At 32.4% G+C, this 13,924-nt stretch overlaps 1 protein-coding gene across 1 annotated transcript in view; it reads left to right on the top strand.

The window, feature by feature from the left end:
- LOC106457646 (octopamine receptor beta-2R-like) overlaps window positions 1-13,618 on the top strand; it is a 32,228-nt gene extending 18,610 nt beyond the window's left edge. Inside the window, exon 2 of the mRNA XM_013917079.2 lies at window positions 12,620-13,618. The gene's annotated coding sequence lies outside the window, so the exon portion shown is untranslated. The remainder of the gene's footprint in view (window positions 1-12,619) is intronic.
- Window positions 13,619-13,924: the final 306 nt, after the last annotated feature.

Raw genomic sequence — 13,924 nt, forward strand, 5'->3', positions numbered from 1 at the left:
TGTTCTCCAAAAACTTTCTAGAGGTATTGGGTGAAGATCAAAATGTTCTCCAAAAACGTTCTAGAGGTTGTCGGTGAAGATCAAAATGTTCTCCAAAAACTTTCTAGAGGTTGTGGGTGAAGATCAAAATGTTCTCCAAAAATTTTCTAAGGGTAGTGAGTGAAAATCGAAATGCTGTCTACAAGCCATTCACAGGTATGAATAAAGAAACGTCGTCTAAAAGCCGTTCACAGGTGTGTAAAAAGATCGAAGCAGTGTCCAAAATCCGTTGAAGGGTAGTTAATGAAGGTCGAAACGTTGTCAGAACCCCTTCATAGGTAGTGGATGAAGAGAGAAACGTTGTTCAAAAGCCGTCCAGGGGCAGTGCATGAAGACAGAAACGTTGTTCAGAAGCCGTTCATGAAGACTAAACTTGTCTACAAGTCGTTCATAGGTAGTGTATGAAGACAGAAACGTTGTTCAGAAGCCGTTCATGAAGACTAAACTTGTCTACAAGTCGTTCATAGGTAGTGTATGAAGACAGAAACGTTGTTCAGAAGCCGTTCATGAAGACTACACTTGTCTACAAGTCGTTCATAGGTGGTGCATGAAAACAGAAACGTTGTTCAGAAGCCGTTCACAGGTAGTGCATGAAGACTAAACTTGTCTACAAGTCGTTCATAGGTAGTGTATGAAGACAGCAACGTTGTCCAGAAGCTATTCACAGGTAGTACATGAAGACAAACGTTGTCTAAAAGCTGTTCACAGATAGTTCTAGATCACAAAACCTTTTTACGGCATTAACGCTACACGAATCTTGATTCCAGGGAAATCACCATTTCACTATTATGTGTTTACCTATAGAGTATAGTCACTTGAGTTTGGAATTTTGTACTGCCATGAAGGAAGAATAGTTTCTCTTCAAGGTTACCAAGTTTCTTGTTTCACATAAATAATTAAACATTCAAAATAGATTTTTTTTATTTGTGCATCTATAAAATCGACAATGCACTCAAAGAGCTGTTTATTTATAAACGATGAAGTGAAAGAGTTAATAAAATTTGCATCATTATTTCACTTCGTAATTATAAACATGTTAAATGCTGAATGAATAAAATTTACATCATTATTTCATTTCATAATTATAAACATGTTTAATACTGAATGAATAAAATTTGCATCATTATTTGATTTCGTAATTATAAACATGTTTAATACTGAATAAATAAAATTTGCATCATTATTTGATTTCGTAATTATAAACATGTTAAATGCTGGATGAATAAAATGTACATCATTATTTCACTTCGTAATTATAAACATGCTTAATACTGAATGAATCATTGTATCTTATACAAAGATCTTTAACCCTGAAATTACCAAGCTATTTATGTACCAAAGTGTTTGTGGGTTCATGACTCTGTTGGTTACAGGGTCCCTAATACCATAAGGGTCAGATGAAAAATTTGAACAAAAATACCATCAACATTTTAGTTAATTCAACTAATTATTGCTAATTATAACTAATTATTATGTGTTTTATGTAAATAATGAGTGACTGAATTAGTTTTGTTGTTGCTTAATTCTTAATAATGAGTTCTTTGACATGCAAAAATATAGCATTACTAATTCAACATGAAGCATTATGAATACTAGTTGCCTTCTCTCTAGTCTTTCCCTGCTAAATTAGGGACGACTAGCGCAGATAACCCTCGTGTAGCTTTGAGCGAAATTCTAACAAACAAATAAACCATGGGAACTCGTCGGTAATGAATCGTATTTTAAAAAGTCGATGATTTAAAGTTTACAATATGCGTCCTTTGTGTAAATCAATACTTGATGACACTTTCCACAAAGTAGTAATTATTTAACTGAATAGCAAAGCAGTTTTAGGCATATTTATAATTTCGCATTCACTACTGAAATCAGTTTACAGAACAATAAATATCTACTAAGACCATTCCGACGAGATGTGATAGGTATGAATAATTCCCAGTTAATATAACGCATAATCTTAGCCCAAACCTTTTCAAACTGAAGCCTAAATAATTACAGTTAGAGTCAAGATATTTTATTGTTGTGCTATCAAGTGACACATAAAAAGAGTAAGTTCAATAATCAGATAGTCAAGATATTTTGTCGTTGTGCTATCAAGTGACACATAAAAAGAGTAAGTTCAATAATCAGATAGTCAAGATATTTTGTTCGTTGTGCTATCAAGTGACACATAAAAAGAGCAAGTTCAATAATCAGATAGTCAAGATATTTTGTCGTTGTGCTATCAAGTGACACATAAAAAGAGCAAGTTCAATAATCAGATAATCAAGATATTTTGTCGTTGTGCTATCAAGTGACACATAAAAAGAGCAAGTTCAATAATCAGATAATCAAGATATTTTGTCGTTGTGCTATCAAGTGACACATAAAAAGAGCAAGTTCAATAATCAGATAATCAAGATATTTTGTTGTTGTGCTATCAAGTGACACATAAAAAGAGTAAGTTCAATAATCAGATATTAAAACTCCTGGGTTTTGTTTAGGTATAATTTATTTCCTTTAGTGACAGTTAAATTGGTTGGTTGGGTTGCTTTTCAGCACAAATTTATAGAATGGGCTACCTGTGCTCTGCTCACCCCGGGTATCGAAACCAATTTTTTAGTGTTACAAGCCTACTGACTTACTGCTAAACCACTGGGGGGGGGCTTTTAATGATAGAGTTAGAATATATGATATTCGTGTTTTATTACTGAAATATTGAAAATTAGACTGAGGACGATGCCTTATGGCTTTCCATTTGTTTTTATTATTGTGAACATTAATTAATCTAATTAATTAATCAGATAAAGCCGTGATTAATAAGGTACCACAGCTTAATAATAAACTAATCAATTTCAAATTGTTCTCCCGCTGACACATCGGAAAGTATGAGGGGTTATAACGCTAAACATCTGGTTTCGATACCCACCGAGGGTCGAGCATGCTCTGTATAGTTTTTGTGCTTCACAGCAAGCAACATTCGAACATTCTGTAGCACCCTACACGGCGGATCAGTGGTAAAATAGAGGGCTTATAACGCTAAAATTAGTGGTTCGATCCTTTAAATAACACAGCTTTGCACTGAAAAATAACACAAATAATTATGAGCTGAACACGTTCAACTTATTTTAACAAGGGATACTCAGACTGAAAATATTTGGTTATGTTAACAATTATATGTATAACTGTTCATATTCATCTTCTAGATGGCGCTGAAATTATAAAGGAACCTCCGAAAGAAGTAGAAGCGGAAAGGGGAAGTTCCGTCGACCTAGAGTGCCAAGCTGATGGAAAACCTGTTCCTTCTTACTGTTGGGCAAGAGTTCGAGACGCTGGCCGAATAGAAGGTGTCGGCTCCGGAAAAAATCTTCGCTTAGATCGTGTCCACTATGAAGATGCGGGACATTACAAATGTATCGCGTCTAATAGCGTAGGTTATAAACAGACACGGGATATCCAAGTCGACGTTAAGGGTTAGTGTATTGATTAAATCCTTTAGATATATTTTGAAATAATTTAATTAAATATTTCAATCCATTCGTGTTATTCATAATTCAAGAAAAGATATTTGATATTTGATTGTTGATCGGGAGTAAAAGGAAAGACCATTTCATTTTTCAAAAAAGTGAAGAAAGAAGTTTCGTAAAGAGCGCGAACGGTAGTGTGAATGATTTTTTGACTGAGAAAATAAGCGAACAAATAAACAAACAATCTCAGAGTTTTAGTAGTATATAGATAGATTCTTCAAGATCTTGTTTTTGTCATCTTACGCCTTTTAATGAAAATGGGAACATTGACACGGAAATAATATAATAGCCTATGCTCGGCGAGAGGTTTTCGTTTATAAAATTTTGTTGTTGTTATCGACTTGATTTTTATTTTATTATCTCGTCTCCATAGTTACTATTTGCAAATAGTCAATAATATTGTAAGCCCATTTTATTGTTGGTCTTTCTACGCGCCGTTATAACACATTTTCATCTCATCATTTCATTTCTGTTGTGCATATATAGTTGTATAAAAGATATTTGAAAGTGATTCATCAGGTGCAAAACGAAGTTTTATGATAATGGAATGTATGAAAAGTGACCCGAAAAACGGCGCTAACTCGGTTACCCGTGGCCCTATTTTAACGAAACTTATTTTATTCTATTTCTATTCTCATTTCATTACAAATATGGCGGTATTGTGTGCCGTGTTTACTGTATTTAATTACAGACAAGCACACACACAAACAAACAAACAATCTCAGAGTTTTAGTAGTATAGTAGAAAAATAGATATTTATAATTTCCTTTCTAAGTTAAGAATTACTATCTATAATATATTTTGTTCGTAAGAAATCAGTCCATATTCATCAAGGGGATTGTAAGTATATCACCAATTAGCGTGTCTAAACTTTTATTAATACCTTTTTAATATTTGATCCATAAGACACTAGTTAATATCTGTCTTGTGTTCAGAGGTCATCAGTTAGTAAATGAACATAAGTTTTATACATATGCCAACATTTATAATTATATTTCTTAAATTTTGAATTTGTTAAAGTTCAAATATAATGAAAGGATATGAAATGACTTGGGAACGATAAGCTACCAACAATTAGAATAATTACTATCTGCCCCCCAGTGGCAAAGCGGTATGTCTGCGGACTTACAACTCTAGAAACCGGGATTCGATACCCGTGGTGGGTAGAGCACAGATAGCCCATTGTGTAGCTTTGTGCTTAACTTCAAACAAACAGACAGTTATTATCTAGTCTAAATGAAGTTTCAATCTTAGTGTGAACATGAAAGTTTGTGTACTTGTATGTTTTGTATTAGGATGAAACTAACGTAACCATTTGTGATTAAGTTTTACTAAAAGAGTTAACTGCCGACCTTTTTTGTTGTTGTTGTTGTCGTTTTTTCTATTCCTTTTAATTTGACAATTGCGGCTCAAAATCAGAGGTGTGTAAAAATAGTATTTGTCTTCCACAAGTCGCTGCCCAGTAAGTGTTCTTTCAATACCAGAATTAATCAGTTGGGCCTGGCGATGAGAGACAAAACAGTACGAAACGCTATTTAAGTACGCGGGATAATACTTTAAAACTTGCGGTTTAACTGCTTTACAATTGAAGAGTAAAATAATATTAAATAATCATTCATTAACATACTGCCCTCCCCTCCCATTGTTTCGGTGGTAAGTCTGATGGCTTAGAACGATATAAATCGGTTCTTGATATCCGTGGTGGACACAGCACATGCAGCCCATTTTGTTTGTTTGAAGATAAGTACAAGGCTACACAATGGGCTAACTGTGTTCTGCCCACCAAGGGTATCCAAACTCGGTTTCTAGCGTTGTATGTCCTCATACATACCGCTGTGCCACGGGAGAGGGGGCATTCTGTAGTTTTGTGCTCAACAACAAACATCGATATGCTAAAGTATGAGACATATCAATAGCATACCTAAATAGATTAAGTAAATTCGTCTTTAATAGATTCATAATGACAGCATGGCTATGATTGCTTAACTTCGTCATTGGTATAATATTAAAGTAACTTCAAACTGGTCTAAAGAGATGTATTAGGTCTCTGACTCTATATATCTGTGTGCAAATCTGTTTATCCCTTTTTAAGTATTTCCATTCGCTGACTTTTTTTAATCTAAAATATAATTATAATAAAAAAGCCTTTTATAAAGCAAGAAAATTTTTAATCCATGCTGCATATATCTGAGATCGATCTTAATCGATTAAAGCTTTCCAGAATAAAGACCTGGAATGTAAATTTGAAAGTGTTTTACTTCTTAGCACAGCCTATACTATTTCTCGTATATAGTTGTGCAGAAAAGTTACGAACTCGGAGAATATCTTATTCGTAATATGCTGAAAAATAACCTGTTTGAAATGTTGAATGTTATCGATTTTAAGTAGTTTTTTTTTTTAAATTCCAATTTTAGGAAAAACGAGGTATGCAAGGAATTATGGGAAACTATATCACGACACGCTCTACTTCACAAGAGTTCAGAGTGTGGTAAATATAGTAACAAATACTCAACTGCTCCACCTTCGGAAAGAATGCGCTAAGAGAGAACAACCCACTAAATGTATTTCGTGTTTGAATATCTCACACGCAAAGTCTACATCCTCGTCTTAAACCAGCTCTTCACAATTCTCAGGTGTAGAAGATTACTGGAAAAGAGCAAACTAAAATAGAGATAATTTCAAATACAGCCAGAAATAAAAAATCATGAAAATCACAAACTTACAAAGCATGTGCACCGCCTTCTGTTGCAAATAAAGTCATAAATTATATGAAATAACACTTTATATGGAAGCTAAATAAATATAGTTCATAATAAAAATTAACAATGCATTCGCTTTTTTTACTCAAAAGCTCATAACTCGCATATTTTACCTTTAGAATGTACATTAACTGTTCGAAAACCAATCATGAAATGTTACTTCACAAGTATCAACGACGCATAAATGTTTATACTTTAGCTCATGTGCCGCCGTTCTTAAACTAACTTCCTAACGGTATTTCATCGTTATTTATTATGTTGTTTTTTTCGCCCAAAGTTACACAATTGGGTATTTGCGCTTTGTCCACCACGAAGAATGGAACCCCATATTTTAGCGTTGTAAGTCCGTAAACTTACTGCTGATACACCGGGGGACCATTCTATTATGAATAAAGACTAGAATTCATTAAATATTTAACTAGATATTGAATTGTTGATTTGTGCTTTTGAATCATTATTTTCCTGCCTTTCCCTTCCCTTGATCTAGCTAACAATCTCGCGAGGCCCAGAAAGTTATGACTTAAGATAATCACTGAACATTTGTGTTATATATATATATATATTGATGTACTAAACATAACAATAACATACAATTTCCGACTTGCCTAATGAAATATTCTCTCAAAAAAAAAGGTACGACACGTTTCATGAAACTACTTCTACCAGTGTAATTTTCAATAATTCAAACTCGTGCCATTTTAAAGTGATAAATCTTGACAGTTAGGTTTCACAAAGTTAGTAATTTAGCAAATGACACGTGAATCAAAAACAAACTATTGTGATAGTCATTATTTAATCTGTAGGTTCACTGATGTTTTTCACAAGTTTATAATTTTTTAGGTTTGAAAAAAAAAAAACAGCTGATGACAGATATGTGAATTCCAGTAATAATCCAAATGATTGGAAACGGATGTGTCCTAGTGGTTAAAGTTCTGTGACGCTTATCATAAGATCCAAGTTTCGTTCCGTGATTCCATTGCACACGCTCTACGATTTCAGCTTGAATGCTTTATAGGAGAGGCGGCCAAACACGTTATTCGATTCAAAGTTTGACAAAGTCCTTGTATCGGTGGGTACTACTGCCTGTCTGTTCACTAATTCAAAATTAGAGATGCTATCTCTGAAACCTATGACTCAGCTGTTTAGCCCATTTAGGCATAACGTTCCGTTCAGGTTGAAAATAACACGTTTCTAAAAGGCTATGAAAAAACTTGATCTTAAATTACAATTTGTTTTATTCCACTTTATGCTGTTATTCAATATTTAGATTTTTCTGTATTCATACTAACTAGATTGAAAACCTGAAATGTTTTATGCTTCACCGTTTTCTTTTGAAAACTGAAATAATATATGTGTCACTGACGTAAACATAAAAATCCAAGCAAGTCGAAAAAGTTGTTTGGCCTTCTGAAGGGCTTATATGAAACTTATGCTATAAGCAATTACTGTAAAACGTTATAGCTTGGTAGTTAGGGCGCTCGACTCGTAATGTGCGGGTTATGGGTTCGAATCCCACGTCACATAATATGCTCACTCTTTCAGCCGTGGGGGCGTTATAATGTGACGGTCATTCCTTCTATTTGTTGGTAAAAGGGTAGCCTAAGAGCTGCCTTCCCTCTAGACTATCACTGCTAAATTAAGATCGCAGATAACCATTGAGTAGCTTTGCGCGATATTCAAAACAAGTAAAACGTTATATGTATACTCTTTAATAGCACAACACAGTGATATGTTACTTTCTCAAACGAGGAAGTATTACCTGATTTTTAAATACTGTTAAACTCCAATTTGATCGCGAGATTTATTTCTCTATAACAAATATAGAAGTTGTTGGCTGCAACACTTACCTAGTGGATAATTAATTTTATTGTTTTAACACACACACATATATATATATATATTTGAGTTTGCTTGTAGATATTGAATGTTTTACACTCAACGTATTTTAACTGTGTTAATGAACGTTAGATTATAAGATGTAGTTTATTTAATGATATGATTTCCAAAATATTTCAACTTTCATAAGAATCATTCTACTTTGTTGAGTTCAATGGGAATTGGCTACTAAGTACTCATTGCATCCTTGAAAGATATATAGCTAATATGTTATGTAACTATTAGTCTGCGCTGGATTACGAATGTAGACTTGGAGATTTTTAAGGGTTATATGTATAGCAAAGTAATAAGCTTTTAGTGATAAACCGGTGACAAGATTTTTGTTTAGAAATATTTAAATGGGGGTTTCTAATTTTAACTTTAAAGTGAATTATTTATATCTGTAATACGTTAATTGCTTAAAGCACTGCATTCGCTAATTTCATCAGGTTGCTGTTGTACTACTTTCAGTTCTAAGTCGAGTTTTACCAAAAATTACAACGGTACCAAGTTACCAAATGCAATGGACTAATAACCATTATATGATACATTCAAAGCGTTAATTCTCTTAAAGGTTAATTAGAATTTTTGTAGACATAAGTGCTTTCGAAACTTTTAAAGCTCAGGCGTTTTGATTGTAGTTTATTTTACATATTGTCTTATTACTAGGTATGACCATTGAGGAAACGGTACGTGTAGAAATATGATGCTTTTGAAAAACTAGATTGCTATTTATTTATTTTAAGCTCGTAGATAGCAGTTTCATTGTTAATAACATGTATAAACATCAAAATATGTCCCTATTCCGCACTCGTTTCTTAATAACCTTAATGGCTTCAATTCAGAGAAAACTTGTTGCAAATTTTACGTTATTGTGGTCAGTTCTCGCAAATAAATAAATATATGTAGATATTTTAGCGATAGAGATAGTCTTTTACTCAGTCTTTAAGTAGTTATACAACTCAACGCCTACAGACAACCCTTCGTCCAGTCTTTAAATATTTATACAAATCAATGCCTACAGACAACCCTTATCTGGTCTTTAAGTATTTATATAAACCAACGTCTACAGACAACCCTTTATCCAGTCTTTAAGTATTTATACAAATCAACGCCTACAGACAACCCTTTATCCAGTCTTTAAGTATTTATACAAATCAACGCCTACAGACAACCCTTTATCCAGTCTTTAAGTATTTATACAAATCAACGCCTACAGACAACCCTTTACCCAGTGTTTAAGTAGTTATACAAATCAATGCCTAAAGACAGCTCTTTATCTAGTGTTTGGTTTGTTCCTCACGTAATTTGTATTGGATAGTAGCGATTGCCAAATGCCTATAGACTGTTCTTTTGGGATAAGATATGAAACGTTTATTCAGTTATATTTCTAACCCAATAGAAGGATAGAATGTCCCTTCATCCTAGAACCTGGATGCTACGCTTTATCACATCACATGCCTTAGAATTGCCGTAGTCAATAGAGCAATCGATTTTTTGATCATTAAAGAAATGACGTTGAAATCTCAGCCTTGGCAAACTCTGGTAACATATATACTGCACATTTTATTTGGTCTGTACAGCGTATTAAGCTCTTTTACAAAGTATTTCAAATAATTCCTATATAGCCAATTATGTTTTAAGTGTGTGATTGTTTCTTAAAAATGATATATTCTTATTAGGAAAATACAATAGTTTTATCAAGTTTCTGATAACTCGGAAAACAACATTGAAAGAGAAATGAAATTCAAATTATAAATTTAATTATTGCGTTTTTTATTACAAGATATATGGCCTTGTTAAAAGTACTGTAAATGGAAAATTCTCTGCTATTCAATAACGTAAGCAAACTTCACCGATATATAGTACTTTATATTTAGAAACAATATTTTTATGAAACCTCCAACTGGGATTAACTAGAAAAACAGCGAAAGTTTCAATTTTCTTAACAAAATTACATTTTAAAAATAAAGTTAACACGAAAGTGTCATTTCGAACAACTCTCATCTTATAAATTGTTTTTATTGTGTGTTGTATTTTTCTTTATAAATGATTAAGCGAAATTCAGACTTTCGAGAGAGAGACTTCATAAAAATGCATACGCTCGATGTAGTGTCAATTATCTTAATGCAATACATGTTTTTGATTACCATTTATATTACTTAGCTGAGCAGTATTTCTATTTGCTGTAATAGAGAGCTCAATTTCCATAGCAACCAGTATTTTTGAAAAACATGTTGAAGTGGAAGCGTTACTGGTTCCTGTGGATTCTTGTTGAATACGTTCATTCAGCATTTTTCAAATCTTTTCTGTGATAGATTTTATTTGCTGTTTTGACCCTCTTATGTGGTTTTTCAATCGAAATTATTCAGATTCAGTAATGTTTCATCGGTCTTTTTTTATTCTAGTTCTCATTGATAAGTAATTTTGTAACTTCTCTTTGTCCTGTACAAGTAAAAAATAAAATGTTATTAAATACCACATATATTTAGATAGCGCAAAAGAGATAGAGAATAGGTTTTTGAATCGAATTTTGTGTGGTTTCATATTCATTTCAAAAGGATACAAAGTTGACCGGTTTTCTCAAAATAACCTCTCTTTATAAAGACTTCATGAGATATGTTTCAAAATTCACTCTTTTCCACTACCACCCAAATGCAGAAGTGTATCGGTTGCACTTCTCTCTCTGTCACCTCATGTGACAAAATATAAGCACTGTTATGTGCATAGTCTTGAAATAGGTGTTGCCCCGCCCCAGATTTTTTATTCATTTTTTTATGAAATGAGTTACTCAGTACAGTACAATACAGAATATGCAGGAATACTCAATAGGAAGAAAAATCTAGTTTTTGTACAATAAACAACGTAACTAAGCACATAAAATTAATTCTGTTGCAGCTCCCTCCCCACTCCCTTCTCCCAAATGAAATTAAGACCAACAGATGATTAATATTTATAAATGAATTTCCTACTATCTTCCAGTCACACTGAGGAGCCAGATAGTTAAATATCGTTATTTGAAATATTTTAATGGTAACTTCCGACTCTCCAGAAGACCAATGTAGGACAGTGTAATCGCTCCGGATCTAAAACACGTGCAAACTGTGAAGAGAAACGTGTATTTTATCGTCATAATCACATGGAGAATAATTGGTAATACTCTTGTACAAACACAGTATACTCTTATGACGATATCTATATGTAGTTTCTTCTTATTTACCTTTCGATCTTCAAAGCAATTTATTTAGATAAAAAAAATGTACTTTGTATTCATTCTAAGCTGATTGTTTAAATATTTTTACGACACATCAACTTTGTTGGTGTTCACACTCATTCACATGTATATTAAGTAAACTCTACCACAAAGTAATTTAACTCAGGAAAGCTTGCAAATAGCATCTCACGACAACTCTTTTCAAACTCTGCTTAAGATTATCCAGATAATTGATTTTTGTTATTTAACTTAATAATACAATATGAAAAATAAATGAATATTTAAACTAACTTAAATATTATAGTAGGTAAGGGAAAATTAATGTACACCATACATTTTGTTGAAAAACCAGAATTGTGTTTCTTGAGTGGTGAAATATAATTATAAACATATAAATTAGTATATCAGTTTTAATGAAGAACATTCTACACAACCAGAATACTTCGAATATTCTAATATAATGTAAATACACAATATCGTGTAAACTAATCTAAAATAACATTCAGATCCACTATTAGGAAACAACAAGTATAATTGGATACATGTTTCGATATTTTTATGGAAGTGTCGAAACTTGTATCCATGTAAACTTGTTGTTCTCTAATGGATCTAAATTTTATTTCAAATTCGAATAATGTTTCAGTATGAATATCAACTCACTGACTCTCTTTTTACTATTGAAACGGCACACGTATTACTCGCCTGTCTTTCTCCTCATTAGGCATTCATTATCCACTGAAACAAAACAGCTTTGCAAGTTTAACTATTCTTTTTTATATTCGACTTTTTTATTCAGTAATTTTTTTATTGTTTGACCTATGCAACATTTTTACATAACTTTAGAGACCTTTTGTATTTTTGACTAACAAATATGTTAGAGCTTTCTCTCCTCTACCTTTTTTACCAAAAGCTTCCAATTTTTTCTGTTCAATTATAATATCATAGTTGCCTGAAAATTTGTACTAAGTTGTAGGAGCGTCATTTCCCAAAAGACGTTGGGGGATGGGGGTGGGGGTGGAGCAAAAAAATAAATATTTCATAAATATTTTTGTTAGTTATATTAGAAGCTAAGAATCAAACTAATCCTCTTAAATATAATTTCAGCCTGGTTTGTTACAGATGTTTGTCGATATAGAAAGTTAGCCTCTACCTTAGGATTCTATTGGTTTCCACATGATAAGGATGAAATTTATGTTAAGAAAATCCACTAACACATCTACTATTTTCAGGATGAACAACCCGAGAGCGACATTCAAGAGAAATAGCATGAAAAGGAGATGGCTGATGGCATAATATATATAAAAAAAAAGATTAATTCATATAGAAAAGGGAAGAGATCCGTTTTTTGACTGTCCCTTCCAGGTGTTCCGTTTAGAGAGCTTCTCCAAGGGATTCATGAGAACAGAATCTCTTTACTATGATATCAGGATTTTGTCGTGGTTTTCGAATTAGTTCTTTAGCATCAAAGTCAAAACCTATTCAATGAAAACGAAACATGCAGTTATATTATCTTTATTTGTTATTTTTTTAGTGGAATTGCTTCGATTTTGTTTATATTGTATTCATACATAAAAATCGTTTAATGTATTGGCAAAATTCATTCATTCATTTTACTTTGTTTCGTACACATGTTAAATGTGATTTAAACACCTTGACAGAGAATTATTACCTTTAGTATTCATTATTTTCAACTATGATCTCAATTATTATTATATGTAAATTCTTTTGTGATAATATGTATGTAATGACGACTGTATGGTATATATTTTAAAATCTATTGTTATATGTAAGGTTGGTGTTTTCTTCATTTTTATTTTTGTTCTGTTGTTTCGTTACTTACGTTTGATCATTTACTGGAATACGAGTTCTTCATCAAAATAACTGAGCCAGGACAAGTCAAAGACCTGTCTTTAAGCAGCTAAATTTAAAAATGTGATAGGGAATTATAATTTCCCCGTTAAATGTCCTGGTACCGAAAACTAATAAAAACTGTTTGTTTCCTTGTTAAGCGCAGAGTATACAAAGGCCAACAGAACTGTGCTCTCCGTAGGTATCGAACCTCGATTTTTAGTTTAATAAAGACAATTTAAGCATTAACACATTCTTAATGTTTTTCTCCTATATTGTAAGAAATTAATATTTTCTCTCTAATGGTTACCTCATTTTTTGAATATTAAACAAATCCATCTAATTATTGTGTAGTGTGGACCAGAAAAATACGTAATAAAAGTTTTGTTTCATGACCCAATTACTTCCATGTTTTCGTGCACTAATATCTATTAATAGGACAATGAATATAGTTACATGAACAAGAAATAAAATCACAAATACATATTGTGAAACATGTAATAAAACGCATTCCTGAAAGCCTTGAAGAATACATCTTTCAGCATAAAAGTTTTAACATTCTCTGAGCACAACTTGAAACTAACCTATTGATTTGTCAGAATTCTGAAATAAGTCTTATTTTTTTCTAAAACCGCACATATTATAACAAAATAAATGTAACACATAACGCGTTAATAATAAAAACA

This window comes from Limulus polyphemus, unplaced genomic scaffold (genome assembly GCF_000517525.1).
Source record: "Limulus polyphemus unplaced genomic scaffold, Limulus_polyphemus-2.1.2 Scaffold356, whole genome shotgun sequence".
Classification (NCBI taxonomy): Eukaryota; Metazoa; Arthropoda; class Merostomata; order Xiphosura; family Limulidae; genus Limulus; species Limulus polyphemus.